The sequence below is a fragment of the Castor canadensis genome, chromosome 8 (genome assembly GCF_047511655.1).
Source record: "Castor canadensis chromosome 8, mCasCan1.hap1v2, whole genome shotgun sequence".
Taxonomy (NCBI): domain Eukaryota; kingdom Metazoa; phylum Chordata; class Mammalia; order Rodentia; family Castoridae; genus Castor; species Castor canadensis.
In genome coordinates, this window is record NC_133393.1 from 13514816 (window position 1) to 13536663 (window position 21848).

The window sequence follows — 21848 nt, forward strand, 5'->3', positions numbered from 1 at the left end:
CATTCAGGCAGCTGAGGGGTTTGGAAGGACTAAAGGAAGCTGTTCCCAGAATTGGCCAGGCTGCAGTCCTTAAAGGCCATGGAGGTAGCTGGGTTTGCAGAGAAGAGTCAAGGGGAACAGCTGTGGCCTGAGCTTCTGGAACATTCTGCTGCCCTCCGCTGCACACTATATGCACATTTGGCCTAGTGTAGAGGGACTGCAGAGTGGAGAAGTAGGACATCACACTCTGACAGTCAGTCCCCTCCCTTGTCCCAGATCAGAGCTCTGGTCTTTGTGTTCCCTCAGGTGACCGAGGGAACTAGCAAGGCATCTCATGGGAAAAGAAGCCCAGAACCCCTGGCAGAGCGTTCACAGCCCTCTCCCCAACCCCCGGACTGTGAGGAGCTGGGCAAGCAGAGGGGAGGGAAGGAGAGGCTGGAAAAATGAAGTGTGCTTACTTCACCATGTGGTAGAGTCAGCCTGGAGAGAGAGGCCTTCCTTCTCTCCCAACGGGGTGTGGGGGGGGATGGGCTGATCCCTCCCCACTCCCCAGTACAACCACTATCATGACCTCACTGCCATGACCAGGCCAGGCTGGTGGCCAGGAGTCAGGGACCCGCCAAAATTCACATTCCCCAGAGCCCACGAGCCAGGCATGGTGGAGTTTGTTGCTCCAATAACCTCCACCCACACAATCGCACACCCTGAGACAGCCTGTCCTACTTTGTGTTTACTCAGGCCGGGCAGGCAGACCCACCTCCCCTGTGACACAGGTCACCCAAGGCAGGGAATTTTTGACCTACCAATCACGTCTCCCAGCCACACATATCCTGACTCCTCCTCCTCCTCCTCTAAATTCTGCTCGACTGTCCTGTCATGGGAGAGCTTCTCTAGAGAAGGTAAGGTCTCCATAATTTCACAGTGCTGGCGGTGGTGGTGGAAGAGGTAGAGGGGAGTGATGGAGGTGGTTATGTGGTTATGGAAGTACTAATTGCAAATGGTCATCCAAGCAGTTTGGGAAGTGGTGGTGGTAATGGTGACGGTGATGGTGGTGGTGGAGCTAATGGTGGTGGGGGTGTTTTAGGTGGTGGTGATGGTGAAGGTGATAGTGGTGGTGATGGAAGGGGTCGTGGTGCTGGAGGTAGTGGTGGTGATGCAGACGGTGATGGTGGTAGAGGTAGTGATGGTAGTTGTAGTTGTCTCTCAGCAGGGCCACGACCATGGGCCCAGACCCTGAAGACTAGCGGAACATAGTGGTAAGTACTGATTGTCCAGGGCAGCTGGCACAGAAGGCCCCCAGAATAAGAGGCAATGACCCCTGTCCCAGCTTCCCAGTGAGGCATAATACATTGCCCTCCCAGACTCCAGGAGAGCTTTCCTCTCACTCACAGCAAGTGTCCTCTGGCCTGGAGTCTGCCGAGGCCTCCCCTGAAGCAGGTGGACAGAGGCCAGGCTTGGAGACTGAGGATCCTACATTGGAATCCCAATGAAATGGAGTAGGCTTGGGTCTGAACCTCACTCTAAAATGGAAATCATAATTCTTACTGGCAGGGTTATTGTGAAGATTGACATAACATCCCTAAAAGGGCCTGGCACAGGGCAGTGGCACAAATGGTGGATCATCTTTTATTCTGTTTTCCAAGGCCCTCTCACCAAGCTCTACCTACCCATGCCCCACGCCAGCTTTTTGCCATATGCCTTCATATATTCATTTTCCAGATCTACTAAACCAAATTACTACCAACTTAATGGCTTAAGACAACAGAAATATGGACTATCCCAGTCCTAGCAATCAGAAATCTGAAATCAAGGTGTTGGTGGGGTCAAGTTCTCTTACAGCTTCCAATGGCTTCTGTCCCTGCCTGTCTTCCCATGGGTCTTCCATGACCTTCTCCCCTGTGCCTGTCTGTGTTTTCTGCTTCTTACAAGGACACTGTCATTGGAGTCAGGACCCACCCTAACCCAGTATGGTCCTATCATAATCCTTACCTTCGTTACATATGCAAAGACCCTATTTCCAAATATGGTCATAGTCTCAGGTTCCAGGTGACATAAATTTTGAAGGGACACTCTTCAACCCACCACATCTCCCACCTCTGAGTAAGCCAAACCTAATTCCTCAGTCCCCTACACCTGGCACAGCCATGACCCCCATCCCAGTTGCTCCAGGCTCCCACCCCACCCCTGCAGCATCCCAGCCCTTCCATCCATCCGCCTGGCCTGCTGGTGCTGGCTCCCTCCACAGTGCCTTGCATGTATGCTTGTGTGCATGTGCAGATTCCCTCTTCACTTGGCGGTGAGAAAGGGGGATTCTAGACTTTAGCCTGAGCCCACAGGGGCCTCTCTGCTCGGAAATGCTTCTTCCTCTCCTGGCAGCTGTTTGGCTTGGCAGGGACCCAGCTGGCAGGCTCGGCAGCCAAGGAGCCCTGGGGGGCAAGGGAGGGAATGGTGAGGGGCAGGCAGCTCCCTCCTCAGGCCCAGGCTGGGGAGCTAGGCCAATGGCAGGCCTCCCTGCTGGCTGGCTCCAGCCCCCTCTCTCTTGGTTCTCCTCCTCCCTGGTCTCCTGTCCTCCCCATCCCACAAAGGGGAATTCTGGAGACCCTCCACCACCCATCCCAGCCAAAGAGAAGACGTGCAGAAGAGGAGCAGTGGCTGGCAAAGCAAGAAACACACACAGAGAAACAGCAGTCAGCGGACCCTGCAGATCTGCTCATAAGATATTGCTTGGAGGCCACCCTAGGACAACCTGGACTCCTTCCAACATCTGCTACCCTGTCCCCAGCTCCATGTTCCTGAGCTCTCCTGTCCCTAGTGTTTCCTCTAAGGCACTTGCCTTCTCTTTCCAGGGCCCCTCTGAACCCCCAAACTGTTGCCTCGTCTTCTGAGACAGGCCTTTCTTCAGTTAAAGCAGACAGGAAATGATGCTCTCAGCAGGTCCTACAACCTCTTCCCACTGATGAAAAGCTAGTAAAGAAACACATGGGGAGGGGCATGGTGTAGTGAGCCTAGGCTTTAGGGTCCACTGGCCTGGGTTTAAGTCACAGCCCTACACTGAACATCTGTGTGACCCTGGACAAGTCACTTAGCCTCTCAGAGCCTCAATATCTTCTCATAAAAATGAGGGTACTTACAGCTAACTTCCAAGTTTATAGGGATATCTTTGAAGCAAAGTAGGAACAATTTATTACATGCCACGTGCTGTGTATGGATTTTCTCATTTAATACTAACCTCTCTACAAACCATTCAGGGCTAAGGGAACTGGTAAGTGGCTGAGCTGGAACTTGACTGCAAGAACTGTGACTCTAGACCCTAAAACAGTAAGCCACCATGCTCGGCAGAGTAGGCATGATAGATAGTATCAGAATCCATATTAATATTAACACTGCTAGGGACTATTTGGGCTGAGCCCAGGCCACAGAGAGCAGCTGGGGTGCAGGGGTTTCCCCAGCAGCTCTGCAGGTGCAGTCCTGAGGTCTCTATCACCCCACACTCCCAGGTGTGCGTGCAACGTACAGGCCCAGATCCGCCTTGCTGCCTTGGCAATTCTGAAGTCCTGGATGCAAGGGCCAGCCCATCCCAGCTCCCCGCCACGGGAGGAGACCACAGAAACTGAGGCTCCTGAAGCGCTTGTGCCTTGGCACATCTGGAAGTTGTTAGCCTCCTCTGCCCCCCTACTGGAGCCAGCTGTTTGTGGTGGCTAATTCCGGGAAGTGCCCTTCAGCCAGCGGCTGCCTGTGGGGGCGGGAGGAGGGGGCAAGGGTTCCTTGCCACCAAGCCAGTCGGGTGGGAGGGAGGTGGGCAGGCGGCAGAGGGTTAATCTGAGGAACCACAGCCTTTATCCAGAAGGCCAGGTCTCCTCCCCCAGCCCTGCAGACAGCCCTGGGTTACTATGGGTTGAATGATGAAGAGGGAAGAGGGGGCGGAGGCAGGGGGAGACTAAGGAGCAGAGATGGAGAGAATGTTTCTGCTGGAAAAGATCTTTGAAAGGTCATCTGATATTGTCCATCCTCCTGTTGCCTGGGGTCACAGTGACCGCATGGAGTAGTGGAAAGAGGGCAGCCTTTGTGGCTGAGCCGAGCTGGGTCACAATCCTGACTCCATCACTTTTGATCTGGTTGACCTTGAGCAATGTCCTTAGGCTCTCCAGGCCTAGGCAGCTTCATCTGTGTGACGGAGAATAGTACCACCCTGATAAATCTACTAAGGGGTTTCCAGGAGAAATGATCGGCTCCATGACCAAAAACATTCCACTTCTCATCTCTAAGAGCAGCAGGAAGCGCTGCATCTTCTTCTGGCTCCACTCCCTGCCCCACTTTCTGGGGTCACACGCTCTAGTTCCTGACCTAGCACACTCCCATCTCACTACGGCCCTTCTCTCAGAGCCATGCCCTGTTTAGAGCCTGCCCTGCCCTCCTTCTGCCCAGCTTGGCTCTACTCACTTTTTAAACTTGATGAAGCCACCATCACCAACAGCTCCCACCAGTTTCCATAACCCCAAATCTCCCTCCACTCCTCCATAGTAGCAATGGTCTCAGCCGTGGGAAGGTGAATGGACACCTCTAAACTCAATCCTCATGAGGGTTAGATGTCATCACTGCTGCGAAGATGTATCCTGTATGCAATCGCATGGAATCTTCGTCCCAATTCCAGAAGGTAAGGTTAAGCTACTGTTTTATAGATGTGGAGGAAAAGGTAGATGCAGATTCATTAGAGACTTGCCACATGGTCAGACTGAGAATGAAGCAGAGGAACTCCTCGAAGAAGACATGGCCTTAAAAGACGATAGACTGGTTGGTATCTCCTAAGGGTACTATACTGCAAAGGTTTGTTTCCCCAGGCCACCAGCACTCCCTTCCCTTCCCAGCTAGACACTCATTCAGAGAAGTTTTCCCAGTCCTGACCTAAGGAGCAGCTCATTGCTGCAATTGGGTGGCCCCTATACCCACTCTCATTGCTGGTGCCCCACAAGATCCAGGTCCCCAGAACAGTGAAATCGTATCTCACGGGCTCCAGGCTCCCATTCCCAGCCTTTTCTCTTCCCGCTTCCCTTAACCTGCTTGATGATTGCTCTGCAGAAGCCAATCCATGTTAGGTCTTTGCTACTTTTAATTACCACTTATCAAGTGCCTTATTCTGTGCCAGGCACTGTGTAAAGTACCTTTTGTCTATAATCTCATTCAGCATCACACAAACACACACATACAGCGAACCCCAAAATTAGTATTATTATATCAGTCTTAGAAATGAGTAAGCCAGGTCTGGAGGTGGCTCAAGTGGTAAAGAGCCTACTTCGCAAGTGCAAAGCCCTGAGTTCAAACCCCAGCCCTACTAAAAAAAAAAAATAAAGAAAAGAAAAGAAATGAGTAAGCCAAGCCACAGAAGCAGGCTCCCCATACAGTCCCAGTATTCCAGAACAGCACCCTCTGGCTTTTGGAAGGACCCAGCAGCCCAGCACAATGTTAACCAGACACTCAAGTTCACTCAGATCAAAGGATCCCAGACCTGAACAATCAGCCACCTGGAATCAGCTCCACACCCACCAGACATCTCCCACTCAACATGGCCAAAACCAAACCTCTGACCTTTCCCTCTAAAAGCATTTCACTCACAACTTCCCCATCTCAACTCATAGGAACTCCATCCTCCCAATAGCTCAGGCCAGAAATCTCAGAGCTGCTTTGATACCTCTCCCCTACACCTCACCTTCAGTCATCAGGGAATCTTGCTGGCTCAACCTTCAAAATATATTCAGATCCCACCACTCCCAGCCACCTCGACTTGCACCACAAGGACCACCTCCAGCAGGATGGGAGGGGTCAAGTCAATGTAGTAGTGATCATTGAGCCCCACCCCTGGGGAGTTCCCTGCTGAGAGGCCAGCTTTACCTTCCCTTAAAATCAGTTTCCTGTTTGAAAACACCTTCATATCCATGTCTCCTGGGACCATCTCCACCACCACCCAGATATTGCTGTCCCTCCCTCCCCTCCTTTCTTTCCTCCCTTCCTCTATTCTTCTCTCCATTCATAACACAGGAAGAAAGGGCTGTAGGGTACCAGGAGATTTAAAACTGCATTCATGGTTTGAATAACAAGACCAAATTCCCGGGTTAGGAACAAAGTCAGCCACAGCCTCAAGAACAGGTAGGCTAAAAGACCTAGTCGGGTGCTGGTGGCTCATGCTTGTAATCCTAGCTACTCAGGAGTCAGAAATCAGGAGGATCGCAGGTCGAAGCCAGCCCTGGGCAAACAGTTTGCAAGACCCTATCTTGAAAATACCCAACAAAACAGGGCTGATGGAGTGACTCAAGTAGTAGAGTGCCTGCCTAGCAAGTGTGAGGCCCTGAGTTCATACCCCCTACAGCCAGAAAGAGAGAGAGAGAGAGAGAGAGAGAGAGAGATCTGAGCCAGTTCTCTAAAAAGGATAGTGGGTGGAAGGACCAGTTTGGACAAAGGTTTGGAGAGAACAAGCTTAGCACAAAGGGCATTCATCTGGTCAGAAGCAAGGTCTCTGGAGGGATGATGGGATGCAAAGAACACCCAGAAGTGATGAACAAGGTGGTCAACAGTGGGAGCTGACAGCTGCATTTGTCCCAAGGACGACAGACAGTACAGCAAAGCACTGATTCTGAACATACAGAGACCTGGGTTCAGATGGTGGCTAAGCCTTCAGGCAAGCCACTTTCTCTGTGCCTTGGATTTCTCACCTCTAAAATAGAGAAAATAATCCCCCCTTCACAGAGTGCTTGTGAGGATTACATGAAATGATATATATGAAAGCCTCTGGCATCGGACTTCATAGACACTTTTTAAAAATGTTTATTGACTCTGAGAAAATGAAGGCAGTGGGTGTGAAGCACTCATTCAAGTGGTTTAGTCACAGAAGGAGGGAAAACGATTGCACAATGGGCAGAGTGCAGGGCAGGGTCAGGGGCGGCTGCTTCGAAGCTGAGAGAGACCCGGGGTGGGGGAATTTGCGAGCCGAGGAGGATGGATGGGTGCTGCCAAAAGAGGGGCCGATGAGGAAAATGCCAGACAACTGATAGTGACCACAGTTGCTCAACTTGTGAATGGAATGGACTAAAGCCGTTGAACTGTGCACTTTTAATGGCGGAACGTGAATTATAGCTCAATAAAGCTGTTGAGAGAGAGAGAGCTCCTTTGGGAGTCAGGGAGGGAGACTTGGGTGAAGGCTGGCTATAGAAAAGAGGCGAGAGCATGCCTCCAAGACAGGCTGGTAGGCTCACTCATTGGTTCCTTGGGCTTAAATAAGTGTCAGTGCAACAGGTATGCCCTGGCATTGCTCTGAGCTCCCTGAGCAGGTCCAACATAAGCAGAGCCATGGGAGGGCTCACAGTGTGTGGTGAGAGCCCAGGGTAGCAGTGCAGACAGGAGCTACTGCCCTGTCCCATCCCACAGTCTCCAGTGGAGCCAGGTAGCCTCTCAATCAGACCCACCTGCAGGTGGGTCTCACAGCACACAGGTGGGGCCTGACTAAGGGCGGGGGCAACAACATAGGACACTGGAAGTACCACAGCCTGGAAGAGTAAGAAAGAAGGTCCTGAAGGCTTCACCCCCAATCTAGGGGTTGGGAGTCACTTCCAGTAGACTAAACAGGGTGGGAGGGCTGAGAGTGTGTATGGAGTCCACACCACGTGCACAGTTCTGATTGCATGTGGCTTCTTTGCTTTCTTGAGTAAATGTCTTCCTAGTCCCCAAAACACTGTGGGTCCTGCTCACATGGTAAAATGAGGCTAGCCAGGCGCTGGTGGCTCATGCCTATAATCCTAGCTACTAAGAAGGCAGAGATCAGGATTGTAGTTTGAAGCCAGCCTGGGCAAATAGTTCACTAAACCCTATCTCAAAAAACCCTTCACAAAAATAGGACTGGTGGAGTGGCTCAAGGTGAAGGCCCTGAGCTCAAGCACCAGTACCGCCAAAAAAAAAAAAAAATGAGGCTAAGATGAGAGGTGGGCAGAGAGACACTTGGCAGGCTTGGGGACAGAGCAAGGAGTCAATTCAGGTAAAAGAAAAGCCACCAAGTGGACAAACCACAGTTGGAGAGAGCACCAATAGTTAAGTGCATCTCCTAAATCAGTAGTCTTCAGATCAGAATATCACCTGATATTCAGCACATCCACCCACATCACCCAGGTTGCCCCCACCACCTCCCAGAACCATTCACAGCCTTCCTCTTCACCTGCAGAACCACACCCCTGTGGCCTTCTCCCCACCTCACCCTGCCTGCTCTGAGGCCATCAGGCAAACTGAGGCAGTGCTCAGGAAGGAGTCTCCAAAAGGGTCCTGGGTGCTAGCCCTGGCTCTGCCACTTACATGAGTGCCTTCCCTCTGGGCTAAGCCTCCTCACCTGAGTGCAGAGGCAGAAAGTTGAAGATTAAGGGCCAGGCTCCAGACAGACTCCCAGGGTTTGATTCCCAGCCCTCCACTCACTAGCATGTGAACTTGAGTGTGTTATGCACCCTCTTCGTGTCTCCGTTTCTTTTTCTAAAAGAGGGAACGACAAAGAATAGCATGAGATGAAATTGGTGAATAGGTATAAAGCACTTGGAACGCTACATGGAGGAGAGGAAAGGCTCGGTAAATATTAACGCTTCTTAGCCAGGCACCAGTGGCTCAAGCCTGTAATCCTAGCTACTCAGGAGGATCAAGGTTGGAAGTCAGCCCCAGGCAGATAATTCGTGAAACCCTATCTTGAAAAAAATCCATCACAAAAAAAGGGCTGGTGGAGTGGCTCAAAGTGTAGTAGACCCTGAGTTCAAACTCCCGTACTGCAAAAAAAAAAATTAACACTTCTTACTATTATGATTATCTTCAGTGGTCTTTGAGGTCCCATCCAGCTCTTGGCATTCTGTACCCTTGGACTCTCCCTGTGCTATTATCTTGGTCTGCATCTGTAATTATGTACACTATGTTGCCATTATTGGAAGAATTCAGGCATCTCAACAAATCTGGATGTCTTCTTGACCTCACGCTGCCTCAATTTACTTTTTCCTCAAACCTACGCACTGTAGAAAGCACAAAGCCTTTCCAGCATCTCCCAGGGCTGGAGGAGAGGGAGGTGAGTCTCCCAAGCTTTCCCTCTCTGAAGTCTTCTGCCCTGGGTGCCACATCTGTGTTGCAGACTTTCCTGAAGGTTCAAGTGTCTGGTGAGAAATTACAGCACACAGCAGGAAGCAACTTCAATGTCAAGGTGAAAGAGTAGGAATCTGAGTAAACAAACCCTGGTGTATAAACACAGTAGAACACTGCCCAGCTGTGGGAAAATGACAAGGATATTCTTGCCGCTCACAGGATGCTCTCTTAGAAAATAGGAAGTCAAGCAAATGCTGAGAAAATTCAAAGCAGAGTGCAAGATGTTGCAAATGATGTGTTTGCAAAAGAAAGGGGGATGTGGGGGAAGAGAAAATATGTTTATATACATTTCCTGCTTATACACAAAATATGTATAAGAAACTGGAGATCACATTAGTAGCTGGAGCAGGGTGGAGAAAGACATTTTTTTGGTAGTGCTAGGGTTTGAACTCATGTTTGCTAGGTAGGCACTCTACTGCTTGAGCCACTCTGCCAGCCTGAGACTTTTTTCATTACACATACTTTCAAGCACTTAAAATTTTGAAATATGGAAATATATTACCTACCAACAAAAATAACTTTTAAAATAAAGGAGGGGATGGAAGGTGGCCCAAACAATGTATATACATGTGAGTAAAAATGATTTAAAAAAAAGAATAAAATAAAGTCAAGATGAGATTTAGTTCTGCCTGGAGGTTGCCTTAATGGTCCTTACCCACTGGCCCTCTCTCCAGGACTCCACCCGTACCATCTCTGCTCATCCAGCTCAGAGATGCCAGTTCCCTTCACATCTCACCCTATGCAAAACTTTTACTCTATTTCATCTCATTCATTCTGACCATGCCTCTTTCACTTGACGAGCCCATAACTGTGACTTTCCCACAGAAGAATCACTTCCCCAAGATGGACTGTGTCATGTCCCGAGAAAGCAGAACGAGGCTGGGTCTGTTTCCCTCCCTGCCTCCAGTCAGGACTGTGAGCCTCTGGACAGCAGAAACCTATCTCACTCATCCCTGCATGCCAGCCTCACAGGTGTTCCCATCTGCATATGCCAGTCTCCCCAGGGACTCAGCATCCCCTGGACAGGACTCCAACTTACGCCCTTCTGTCCGTCCTTCCATAGTAGGAGCTACCCAGAATATCTCTGGCACAAGTATACCCGATTGAGTCAGTGTGGGCAGGTGTGGGTGTATAAACGTGGAAAGAGGGGGATCTTGGGCTCCACCATGGAGGAGGAGAGTGGTAACAATAGCTCACACTTGCTCTCTGACACTCTCCAGGCACTACTCCAAGTGCCCATCAGGTATTAGCCCATTTAATCTCCACAGCAACTCTATCAAGTAGGTTCCCTATTGGACAGATGAGAAAACTGAGGCACAGAGAGACTAAGGAACTCACCCAATACCATATAGCTAGCAAGTAGTAGAGCTGGGATTTGCACCCATCTGAATCCAGACTACATGCTCCCAGTACTTAAATCATCTCACATGCCATCCAGACAGAGAGGCTGGCCTGGCCACTGCATGAACGAGATCAAAGGGCATGACCCAGCCAGAGCCGGGAGTGGAAAAAGGGCTCAGGGATGGGAAAAGGGCTCACAGACTCTCCCTCCGCAGAGACCTTTTTAGACTATTACCACTCTCAGCCCAGGCCTGCTTATAGGCAGGAGGCTGAACAAGGTCATCTCCCAAGGTGCTCTCCACCCTCTGACTCTCCCCTGAACTGGGCCCTGATGGCAGAAATGTACATCTGAGGTCCATCAGGGAGCATCAATAAGGCCAAACAGCAAGGAGCAACACAGCTTCTGTGAAATTTGGTCTGATGCCAAATCCCTGCTCCAAAGAAGCAGAGGCCCCAAAGAGTAGGAGACAGGCAGGGGACAAGAGAAAGCTGGCCTTCCAGCTCCCAGACCTCCAACCCCAGGCCAGAGGGACAGTCCTCCTTCCCCAGTACTCCTACTTCCAAGTGCATGCACACAAATTCTGGTCCAAGCAGACATGTCTGACGTCTCCTCGGGGTACAACACTCCTCAGCTTTGATTTGTATCAATGAAACATACCCCAGGAAATCCACTCATTCTTTTCCTCACAAGTTTTTACTTACTTGTTTGTTTGGGAGGGGGACGTTTTATTTTTGTTGTGGTTTGATTGTTGTTGCTGTTGAGACAAAGTTTCACGATATAGCCCAGGCTGATCTCAAACTCATGATACTCCTCTCTCAGCTTCCAAGGGCAGGGATTACAGATGTGTGCCACCATGCAGGTGCACATCTCCATCTGATGGATAAAACCACACTCATTTTTGGACTTGTAATGGCCATAAATATCCTTATGGGGAACTGGCTAGAATGGGGATATGAGGGCCTGGTGGATGCAGAACTAAGCAAAGACTTCTTCAAGAAGCTAATGTCTAAGCTGAACATGGAGGACAGGGGGAGCTTTCCAGACAGCAGCCAGATTCCAGTATTGACTGAGAGACTGCACGTCATCTGAGGCAACTGGTATGTGCTGCTCAAGAGTAACCACCACAGACAGGACCAAGAGAGGAGAGGAGAGGAGAGGAGTAGAAGGCCAGAGGTCACATAAGTCCCTGCAGGATCCTGGACTATGCTGTGGGAGGCTAAGGACCAGTAAGAAGTGGGAAGCAAGGGAAAAACAAGGTCTTCTTTCTGGCTTAGACCCCTCTGGGAGGGAAAAAGAAGGGTCTTTTCTGACTGGGCCTTCCCAGTAAGTCCACAGTCTGCACTTCCCACAGTGCTGGGTGCCCAGGCATGGCCTCCAGTTATATGTGTCTGACTCACATTCACTCACAGGCATGTTAGGCGTGTGAAAAGACCCTGTCCTAAGCCTGGGAGGTGTGTGATGCCTGGTCTGGCTGGTCAGGGAAGCAAGAAAAAGCCTTTCATGGGGGAGACAGCACTGAAAAATAAGGTTACAGATTTAAGATGACAGTGAACACTTTCTGAGTGTTTAGTCTATGCTGTTCCAAGACTTTACACATAGAAATTCTATGACTGGGTGTGGTGACACATGCCTGTAATCCTAGTACTCAAGAGGCAGGAGGAGTGGGAGTTCAAGACCAGTTTGGGCCTTGAAAAAAAAAAAGAAAAGACTGGAATGTAGCTCAGTATTAAAGAGCTTGCCTATCAAGCACAAGGCCCTGGGTTCCATCCCTAAACTCCCCAAAAAAATTTTTTTAAATAATATAATGGAGTTTTTACTGCTCCATTTTACAGAATGGAGTGAGTAAAGCAGAGAGAGGTCCCACAGGGTATACCATGGGGGCTCAAATCCAGAGAAAGTAGATTCTTCTGCTTATTCAGCAAATACAATCTTCCTTCAGTATCTACCGGGGGATTGGTTCCAGGACCCCTGCAGATAACAAAGTGCTCAGATACTCAGCTCCCTTCTATCAAACACATAGTATTTTCTATATGTATATCCTCCCACACACTTTAAATCATGTCTAGGTTATTTCTAATACCCAACATAAAATAAACGCGGTGTAAATAATTGTTACACTGTTCAGGGAGTAATGATAAGGAATAAAAAGACTATATATGTGCCAAGCACCATCTGGGCGCTTAGGTCACTTAGTTCAGAGCAACTGTGTTGTGCCACCTCCCTATGTGGGTTGAAGGCCAGGAGCAAGTGTCAATTCTCATGCTCAGAAACGATTCTCAAAGCCCCAAGGGTATCATCTGCCCAGTAACCAAAGAGAAAGAGCAGCCAGCCACTCAACTGAGAAGCCAGTAGGCTCTGGGATTTGTGACACCTCCCCACCCCCGCCATAGCTGGGCTACTGAACAGGGGACCCAAGGCTTGGGTTCTTCCCTCCAGAAGAGTGCTCCTCCCACTCTCTTTGGGCTATGGCCAATCTCTTAAAGGTCATGTCTCTTGACCTGAGTGGAGGGCAAGGGGCCTGCCTCAGGCCTGGGAATCAGAGCAAGTGGGTAAGAGGTAATGGTAGGAATCTGGGGCAACTGGGCTGCTCCCCTGCTTGGGTGGTGGGTGGCCACCTCTGTAACAGTGAATCAGTGACTCAGCTGCAGGTTGCTAAAGTCAGAGCAGGAGAGAGCATTTGGTGTTGCAATCTTGTGCTCCGCCACCCCAGGCAGGAAGGCTAAGGGCCAGGTCAGCCTCAAGGGTGTGGACTTGAGTGGGGGTGTGTGTGTTGGAAGGTGGAGGGATCTTTGGGAGCTTTCTTGAATTCAACAGTCTAGGTTTGTGTTCCTTTGTGGGGTCTACAGAACCCCTGTTCTTGCCCTTATCCCTTCCTCTCCCTAAGATTCTCCCCAAAAGGCAGCCTCCTCCAAGAAGCCTTCCTGAACTAAGAGGAGTGAATAGTTCTCTTCACAGCTTATCTCTGGGCCTCTCCCATACTTCCTTAAAACTTTTACCCAAGTCAAGGGAGCATACCCTCCAACCCATGTGCAGGCCCACACCTCCTGAAACTGGACAAATTTCTTTGACATCTGATCCTTTAGCTTCAAATATGTGGAAGCTTTGCATTCTACTCCAGGATTTAGCCATATCTATTATTATTATATGTTAAGATAATTTTTTACATTACTGACAAGGTAAATCATAATTTTTCTCCGAAAATAACCTAGGGAAAATGATGCTACAAAGAAGATGCCCCATGTTTCAACACTTGTAAACCACCTCAAGTTCAACTCGTTCGTAACTGTGGACTTCAATTGGAGGACCAGGAAGATGATCAGCTTCAGCTGCAAGACCCCAGAGCTGTCTTGCTGGTCCCCTGACCCTGACCCCTGAGGCCCTCTGTGTGCTGGGCAGGTAGGCAGTTGGGGGCCCCTCCATGATACCCTCTGCTGATGCGGCTGTTCTCCCATTCTACTGATGCTATAATGTGACTGTGGCTGAGAAGCCACAAGCTGACAAGAATGGTGGTTCTCAAACTTAGCTGTAGATTAGAATCACTTGGGCATCTTCTAAAAATCCTGATACTTGCCACAACCTATACCAATTAAATCAGCATCTCTTGGAATGATGGAAGTTTTTAAATCTCCCCAGACAACTCCAATGTGCAGCTGAATTTAAGAATCGGTGGTCCAGGACTTGGTCCAGATGGAGATGCTGAAGCCCAGAGAGAATGATGGCTCAAGGTCACAGAGCAGAACAGTGGCTAGACCCAGCTACTCTAGTGCCCACAGCAGGCCTCCTGCCTGTATGCCCATCCCCATCCTCCACATCACTATGGGCACTTGCCTGGCAGACTGCTAGTCCTTAGTTCAAGGCTAGCTCAGAGGAACAGCCCCAAGACAGACAGAGCCCCTTCCTCCCAAAGGGCCTGCCCTCAAGCAGCTCAGGAACCTGGGTGCATTAGGTTGGAGCCCAGTCTGGAAAATCTCCATGCCTGGACACCACCCTGGATTTAACAGGAGCTCAGGGAGACTGGGGACCAGGATGGGTGAGGTTTGGGGCAGGACACCATGAGATGTGCTACAGCCACAGGCAAAAGAGCTGGGACAGGCACAGAGCATGATTTCTCTGACCCCACCCTGTGGGGCCCTAGTACTCTCCCTTCCCTCCTCTCCCCACCCTCTGATGACGCACTGACCTCTGCCCTCCCCTCACTTCCCTCACTCCAATAGGGAGGTGACAGAAAGCCAGCAGCCTGAGGACTCTGAGCCATATCTTTTTATTCTGGGGTCTGGTTGGTCTCAATAGGTCCACACAGGGACCTGTAGGGCCCTGTCTCCTATCTGTGGGACACACACAGTCAGAACCTCTGCAGGAAGAAGAGAGAGGCATCCCAGGGATTCTGAGTCATTGGGCTCAGGGCATTCAGTGACCAAATGCCACCTTTGGAGGGGAAGAGGAAGGGGACCACAGGAATGACAAAAGAGGCTGAATGGGGCATTCATCCTTCTGCCTTTTTCCTCCTCTATCTTCTAATCCAGTGGTTCTCAACTCTAATCATGCATGGAATCACCTGGGGAGCTTTTTTTTTTTTTTTTTTTAATGCTGTTATCTGGGGTTCCAGCCCAGACAGTTCAGTTTAACTGTTCAATTTAACTCTGGGGAGAAGCTGGAGTATCTCTTAAATGAACAGTCGGGAATTAGAACTCTTGCCTGATGGAATCGTCCAGGTAGAAGGATCCATTCCCTCTCTGGGCAGAGGGACAGAGGAAGAGTCTACCTTTTCTAGAGTTGCAGGGTGGGCACCATATACCCTCATACCCCATCTTCATATCCTTAAACACAAAGCAGTAGAAGCTGAAGGTTAAAGAGCACAGGAAGACTCTCATTCTCCCGCTCCCCTTTTCTTGCCTTAGACAAATTACTTGGCTCAATTGCTCAATTTCTTCATCCATAACATGGAAAGAATAGTTGCCACCTATGAGGTACTTGTAATAATTAAGTCATTACATCTAAATAGTCCCGAGCATATAGGAAGTAATCAATAAAAAGTAGCCTTGTTAGCCAGCTTTCCATCACTGTAACAAATACCTGAGTTAAGCAACTTAAAGCTAAAAGGTTTATATTGGCTCACAGTTTTGGAGATTTCAATTCATGATTGGTTGGGCCACTGCTTTTGGGCTTGTGGAGAAGCAGTGGTACACCATGCTGGGAACATATGGCAGAGCAAAACCGCTCATCTCATGGCCAGGAAGCAAAAAGAGGAAGGGACTGGAGTTGATATCCCCTTTGAGGGGCACTCTCTAATAACCTAAAGACCTTCCACTAGGAAGAAGACCTACCTCTTAAAAGTGTCACCACCTTTTAATAGTAATACCTCCCTGGGAACCAAGCCTCCAAAACTTGGACCCTTGAGGTACATTTAAGATCCAAACTATAGCAGTTCTCTTCTATTAGAGAGAAAGAGAGAGAGAGAGAGAGAGAGAGAGAGAGAGAGCTGATCTGCAGATCTGTACATCTATGTTCAAAGTAGCATTATTCATAACAGCCAAAATGTGAAAGCAACCCAAGTGCGCATCCACAGATGAATGGATAAGCAAAATGTGGTACATACATACAGTAAAATGTTACTCAAGCTTAAGGAAAGAAACCAACACAAGCTACAACATGGATGAACCTTGAGGATGTATACCAAGCAAAATCATCCAGTCATAAGAAGATAAATACCATATGATTCCACTTACATGACGTATCTCGTCAAATTCACAGAAACAGAAAGTAGATTGGTAGTTGTCAAGGGCTAAGATAGAGGGAAATGAGGACTTAGGTGTTTAATGGGTGCATCTGGAGATGGATGGAATGATGGCTGTACAACAATGCGAACATATTTAATACCACTGGAACTATATACTTAAATATAGTTCAGATGGTAAATTTTATGTATGCATGTTTTACCTCAATAAAAAATTGGGGAAAAAAATAAAATAAGTGTCAGAATTAGGCACACAGCTGACCTGAATGATGCTGTGTTCCCAGAGAAGGGTGGACACACAGCCTTGCCTTCAGGCCTCCCCTTCTGAGATAGATACAGAGGACAGATGCAGAATGAATGAACTGAAGATTTATGCTGATAATAAACAGGAAATCATAGATTGGTTTAAATATTTACATGGAATGTGTGCTTCAGGGTGAAGACATTATGGGGAGGGCAGAGCAGAGGCAGGAGGCACAAGGAGAATGTAAATGTTAGTAGAAGGTAGAGGCTGAGGCCATCCAAACATGCGCTTCGAGTGCACCCAAGGAGAGAGGGCAAGTATGAGAGGGAAACCCCTGTCCAGGCCCAGGAAATGTGTGCCAGAAGCTTGAGACACCTCCTTTCCTTCCTTCTACTGGAGATCCTTGTTTACTCTGTGAGGCTAAAGAGAGTATAATCAAATTATGACTCGTTATTCTCAATGACTGTTTCCAGTGGGGAAGACAGGGCAAGGGGCTGGAAAAGGGAAATAAGTTGTTTCCAGGACATTGTTTGCTCCTTCTCCAGCATCCTCTGTCCTCAAGCCCTTTCCTCCCTTTCTGGCTTTCCCTGTCCTGGCCTCTCCCTCGCTCTTTCCTTCCATCAGCTCTCTGGGTAGACCCAGGATTGGGAGAGCGAAGCTAGCCCTTCTCAATCTAAGCGAGTGACCACAGGTAGGACAACCAGGAATGCCCTGGCCCCAGGAACTTCTCCTCTGTGGACCATCTGACCCCCAATAAGGAATCTCCCCCAGCCCCTTCCACCTCCCAATCAGAGAGCAAATTCAATCCTCTATTACTAGAAGTCAGATCCCTTATTGACTAGGACTCTGTTTCAAACTTGCTGGGTCATTTTGGTCAAGTCCTCTCTGAATCTGGAAGTGGAGGTCATCTCAGAAAGAGGAAACCCTCTGCCTGCCCTTTTCCGCCACCCAGGACTGATATGAGAACAAGGGACGATTCTACACATCAGAGATCCTCAGATCTCAGAGACCCGGAGGCCAGAGGCAGATGAAATGCACAGGCCTTCAATGACAGAGGCACCAGCTATGAGTGTGGCATGTCCCTATGCCTTAGAGCCCCCCAGAGAGATCCAGGGACCAATATGTCCTGGAAGCAGTGAGCTAAATGCCCTCCCCCCAAAAGAGTCACTCTATCCATCCCCCTGCATCCACGCAAACCCACGTGCAGTTTCTCAGAGAGAGTAGTGGGGTATAGGTCCTTCTGAAAGGCCAGTAGGGCTAAAAAGGGGTCAGAAAGTAGTCGCCCTTTCCCTATGCTTTGGCTAGCTGCCTTCCAATGACCCAACAGGAGAAACAGACTCCACTTTCTCCCCTGGGTTCTCACGTTCTGTGGCTGGCAGCTCTTAGCAACAAATGCATCAGAAAATCTTCTCTGGGGTCAAAAAGAAACCGTGAGCAACAGGGAAAGGTGGCATATTTCCAAACACTGAATTATGACAGCCCTCTCCTCTTCTCTCTCCACACACACACACAGAGAGTCAAGAGTACCCACATCCCAGGCAAAATCTAGTTTGTCTTTTTTTTTTTTTGAGACAGGGTCTTGTTATATAGCCCAGGCTGGCCTCAAACTCTTGATTCTCCCTCCTCCCCCTCCCAAGTGCTGGGATTACAGGCATGGACTACATCCACATCTAGTTTACATTCTTTTGTTATTCATACCCTCAACTTTGATGAATTCTCTCTGAAACTGTCAGAGTCAAAGCTTACTCCTTTTCCACAACTATGAATGATGGCATTGAGGCAGTATTGTGGCTGTCTCTGTCCTGGCCCTGCAATCTTCTAACTGTACCACACTGCTTCAACTCCCACACCCCCACCCCCACCCCCACCCCCACCCCCACCCCCACCACTCCTACCTGTGGTCAGGCTACCTGAAGTCACAATGGCTTCTGTAGCAACAGCACAAGCAGAGACAGGACATGAAGACAACATGAAGACATGAGGACAGAGCTCTATGGGCTCCGAGCCTCTCTGAGCCCAGCCCAGCCCAGGGATGGAGATGCAAAGGAATTACTTTATACTTTGGCTCTCGAATGACAGAATCATATAACTGGAGGCAACCTCAGTGACTCTTTATCCAGCATTTCACTATATGGATAAGGTCACAGGAGCCCAGAGCAGTCCAGGGAAGAGCCTCAGGCCGGGAGGGAGGTCAGAGGTAGTGTTAGCACAGAGATGCAAGTGTCCTGAGTCTGCTCACCAGCAGGGACTCCCCCAGGCCTCAGCAGTCTCCTTCCTCACTCTGCTCCACCACTTAGTGGCTTTTGTCTCCCACCAGGCCTCCCAAGATCCTGAAGAAAACCATTTTGAATCGTAGTGTTCTCCAGGGGCCCATGCTGGCTGGCTCCTGGGGTAGTCTCCCCCTCTCCTGGATGACTATCCCTGGCCTTCGGCACTTGGATGACACCTATAGCAACCCCCAGGATGAATGAAAGGAAGAAAACAAGCTGAAGCTCAGAAAGTAAATGACAAATCTAGAGCCCCCAGGCCTTTCAATTCCATGTACCTACCCTGCATAAAAGCAGTTAGGTATGGCTCTCTAGCTAATTCTGGCAAATAGGACACATCTATCCCCTCGTTCCAGGTTATAAGGATATGGGACTGTTTACAGAATCAGAATCTTTAGAGAAACAGGCCCCAAGGGCATACTTATCTAACTTCCTATTGCCAGTTGGTTATGGCAGAGGCTGTGATTTCTGGTCTATAGTTTTCCTTTGCTTTTGTATATTTCTTCTTGCACATACAGGGGCCAGTCTCCACCTAGGGTGCCATTTTTGTACTGTTCAGAAAAATGCACAATAGTTCCAAAGTGTGGTAAACAGTCAGAACATTTTCTTAAGCAAGAACTGCATTTGGACTCCAGGAAAAAGGAATCTAATGAGTCGCTCAGTCTCATGGAGGACATGAAGGCCTTTTCAGCGCTCTACAGCAGTTGGAATGGAACTGAGCTGAGCTGCCCTCCGTGATCCCACCCACAGTACTCTCTTCCTTGGCTTGGATTCTAGCCTTGCCTGTGAAGACACCCAAAGACCACAGCAGGCCTTCTTTCCTTGGACAGGCAGCTCTGTTTGGGACTTCTTTCCTCCAGCCTCACCTCCCAGAAGGCTTTGGAATTCTGAAAGCCCCTAAAGCTGCCTCTCACCAATTCCACTAATGCTTAGGCCCCAGCATTGTATCAGAAATGAATCAGTTTTGCTTTATAGAAAATCTGTTATGTGGTAGATTTAAGTATTTTACATACATTTTTGAAGGTATGTTATTTTGTATTAAAAATGTTTAAAAAAAAAAAAGCCAGCACCGGTCTCTCATGCCTATAATCCTAGCTACTCAGGAGACAGAGGTAAGGAGGATCACGATTCAAGGCCAGCTGGAGGATCTCAAAAATACCCAGCACAAAAAAGTGCTTAGTGGAGTGGCTCAAGCAGTAGACCACCTGCCTAGCAAGCATGAAGCCCTAAGTTCAAGCCTCAGAGCCACCCCCCCATCCCAAAAAAAAAGAGTTCAAGGATATCCTGGGCTACATCATGAGACCTGTCTTTAAAAAAAAAAGGAGAAAGCAAGTAAATTCCAGGGCAATCAAGTTTACAAAATGTTTGTATGATGAATGCTTTCATCCCTGGAGAGCTGGAGAGTGTGAGAGTATTCCCCCAATGTGTATAATCATTTGTTTACAAAAGTACAAAAGGCACACAGTAGGCCAGGTGAGGTGGTACATGCCTGTAATCCCAGTTACACTGGGACCTACATTGGTCTAAGGCCTGCCCCAGGTCAAAACTGCAAGACCCTATCTAAAAAATAACTAAAGCAAAAAACGGCTGGAGCATGGCTTAAGCAGTAGAGCACTTGCCTAGCAAGCACAAGGTCCTGAGTTCAAACTCCAGTATGGCCTAAAAAAAGAAAAAAAGCACATAGCACCTACTCAATTGATACTCCTTAGAAAAATGAATTTATGAAATGAGTTGATAAAATGAGTCACTTGGACAGAGTAAGAGCCTGTCCTCTGATGAGGAACAGAAACAACACTGGAAACTCTATGGAAAATGCTGTATTAGCAAAGGCCGAAGATATGCCCGAATTTCCAGGCCCATGGACACACCTGTAGAGTATGTCAGGAGAAGGAGAGGCTCATTAGTGTCCCTCCTCTCATACATGTGCCTACAGTATCGTTGTTGCTCTATGAGTCCTACTAAGCAAGTTCTCTCTACTCATACTGACTGAGGCCACAGCCCCAACAGGACATTGTCTCCATTAAAGGTTGCGGGAAACCAAAGTGTGCAGCCAGATAAGCCCATAGCAGCCAGGCCTGGCTGTTCCCCCATCCCAGCTGTCTCCACAGTTTAGGTGCTGTCCCTTCCCTCTTCTACACAAAGCCAGTGAGGGGGAGGAACGCTGAGGCTGCAGATGAAACCAGACCCTTCTTGGGAGGCGCCCAGTCTCAGTTCCTGCCCTGGGCAGGGCAGGTCATGTGTTGTTATGGTTGAGTGAACCAACAGGGAATCAGCAGGGGGGTTGTAAAGAAACCACATTGATTAGGAGAAAGCAAACATGACAGTCACAGCAAGTCCTTACCCCTGGTTTCCCTTTCAACCTTCTCCACCGTGGTGGTCAGCTCTTGCTACCTTCCTGCCCTCTTCCTAGCCCTGCTCTTTCCTGGGTTACAACTGTGTGGCACTTGGCTCTGACCCCTCTTCCTGGGTGAGGTGGAGGAAGGCTAGAAGAGCACATCCATCCACAGCTGGGACAGGAACTTCCCAGAGGCCACAGACAGTCTGACCCACCCATTGTGTCCCAGCTCTTGCCCTTGCTCTGGCCTGAGCCTGTGTCCTATTAGTGGGCGGCAAGTCACCAGACCACTTCTGTTGTGAGACGATGTTTTCCTTGGCAAAATGAACATGTCTGGGTTCTTCTCCTGTGGGTGTGTCCTTCCTTGGGATGGCTTATCTGGGGCCTAGGTTATCTCCAGAATTGAGAGGCAGAGTCCAGGACAAGATGTGGAGGAAAAAAAGTCTCTGGGAAATGGTGGAAGTTAGAGGCTAGGGCTCCTCACAAGAGAGGGTAGGTAAAGCTTTTGTCAGGATAAGAAAAAGTTCCTCAGTCTTCCTCCTCTCTTATATGTGCATATGGTATTCGTGCTGTTGGTTGCTGCTCAGAGTCCCTGATTGCCACTGCAGTTGGAAGTAATTCTCCTTGTGCATAAGAACAAGTCTGCCAACAGCCCAACAAACTCTGGCTTATATCTCAATAGATGCAGAAAAAGCCTTTGATAATATCCAACACCATTTCATGATAAAAGCTCTAAGAAAACTAGGAATAGAAGGAAAGTACCTCAACATTGTAAAAGCTATATATGACAAACCTAC

General features: G+C 49.0%; 1 long non-coding RNA gene across 1 annotated transcript; it reads left to right on the forward strand.

The window, feature by feature from the left end:
- Positions 1-753: 753 nt before the first annotated feature.
- Positions 754-19701, forward strand: LOC141425630 (uncharacterized). The gene is made up of 5 exons (XR_012450637.1): positions 754-878; positions 1187-1235; positions 4659-4770; positions 13681-13867; positions 18767-19701. It is a non-coding gene; the product is annotated as an uncharacterized lncRNA (long non-coding RNA).
- Positions 19702-21848: the final 2147 nt, after the last annotated feature.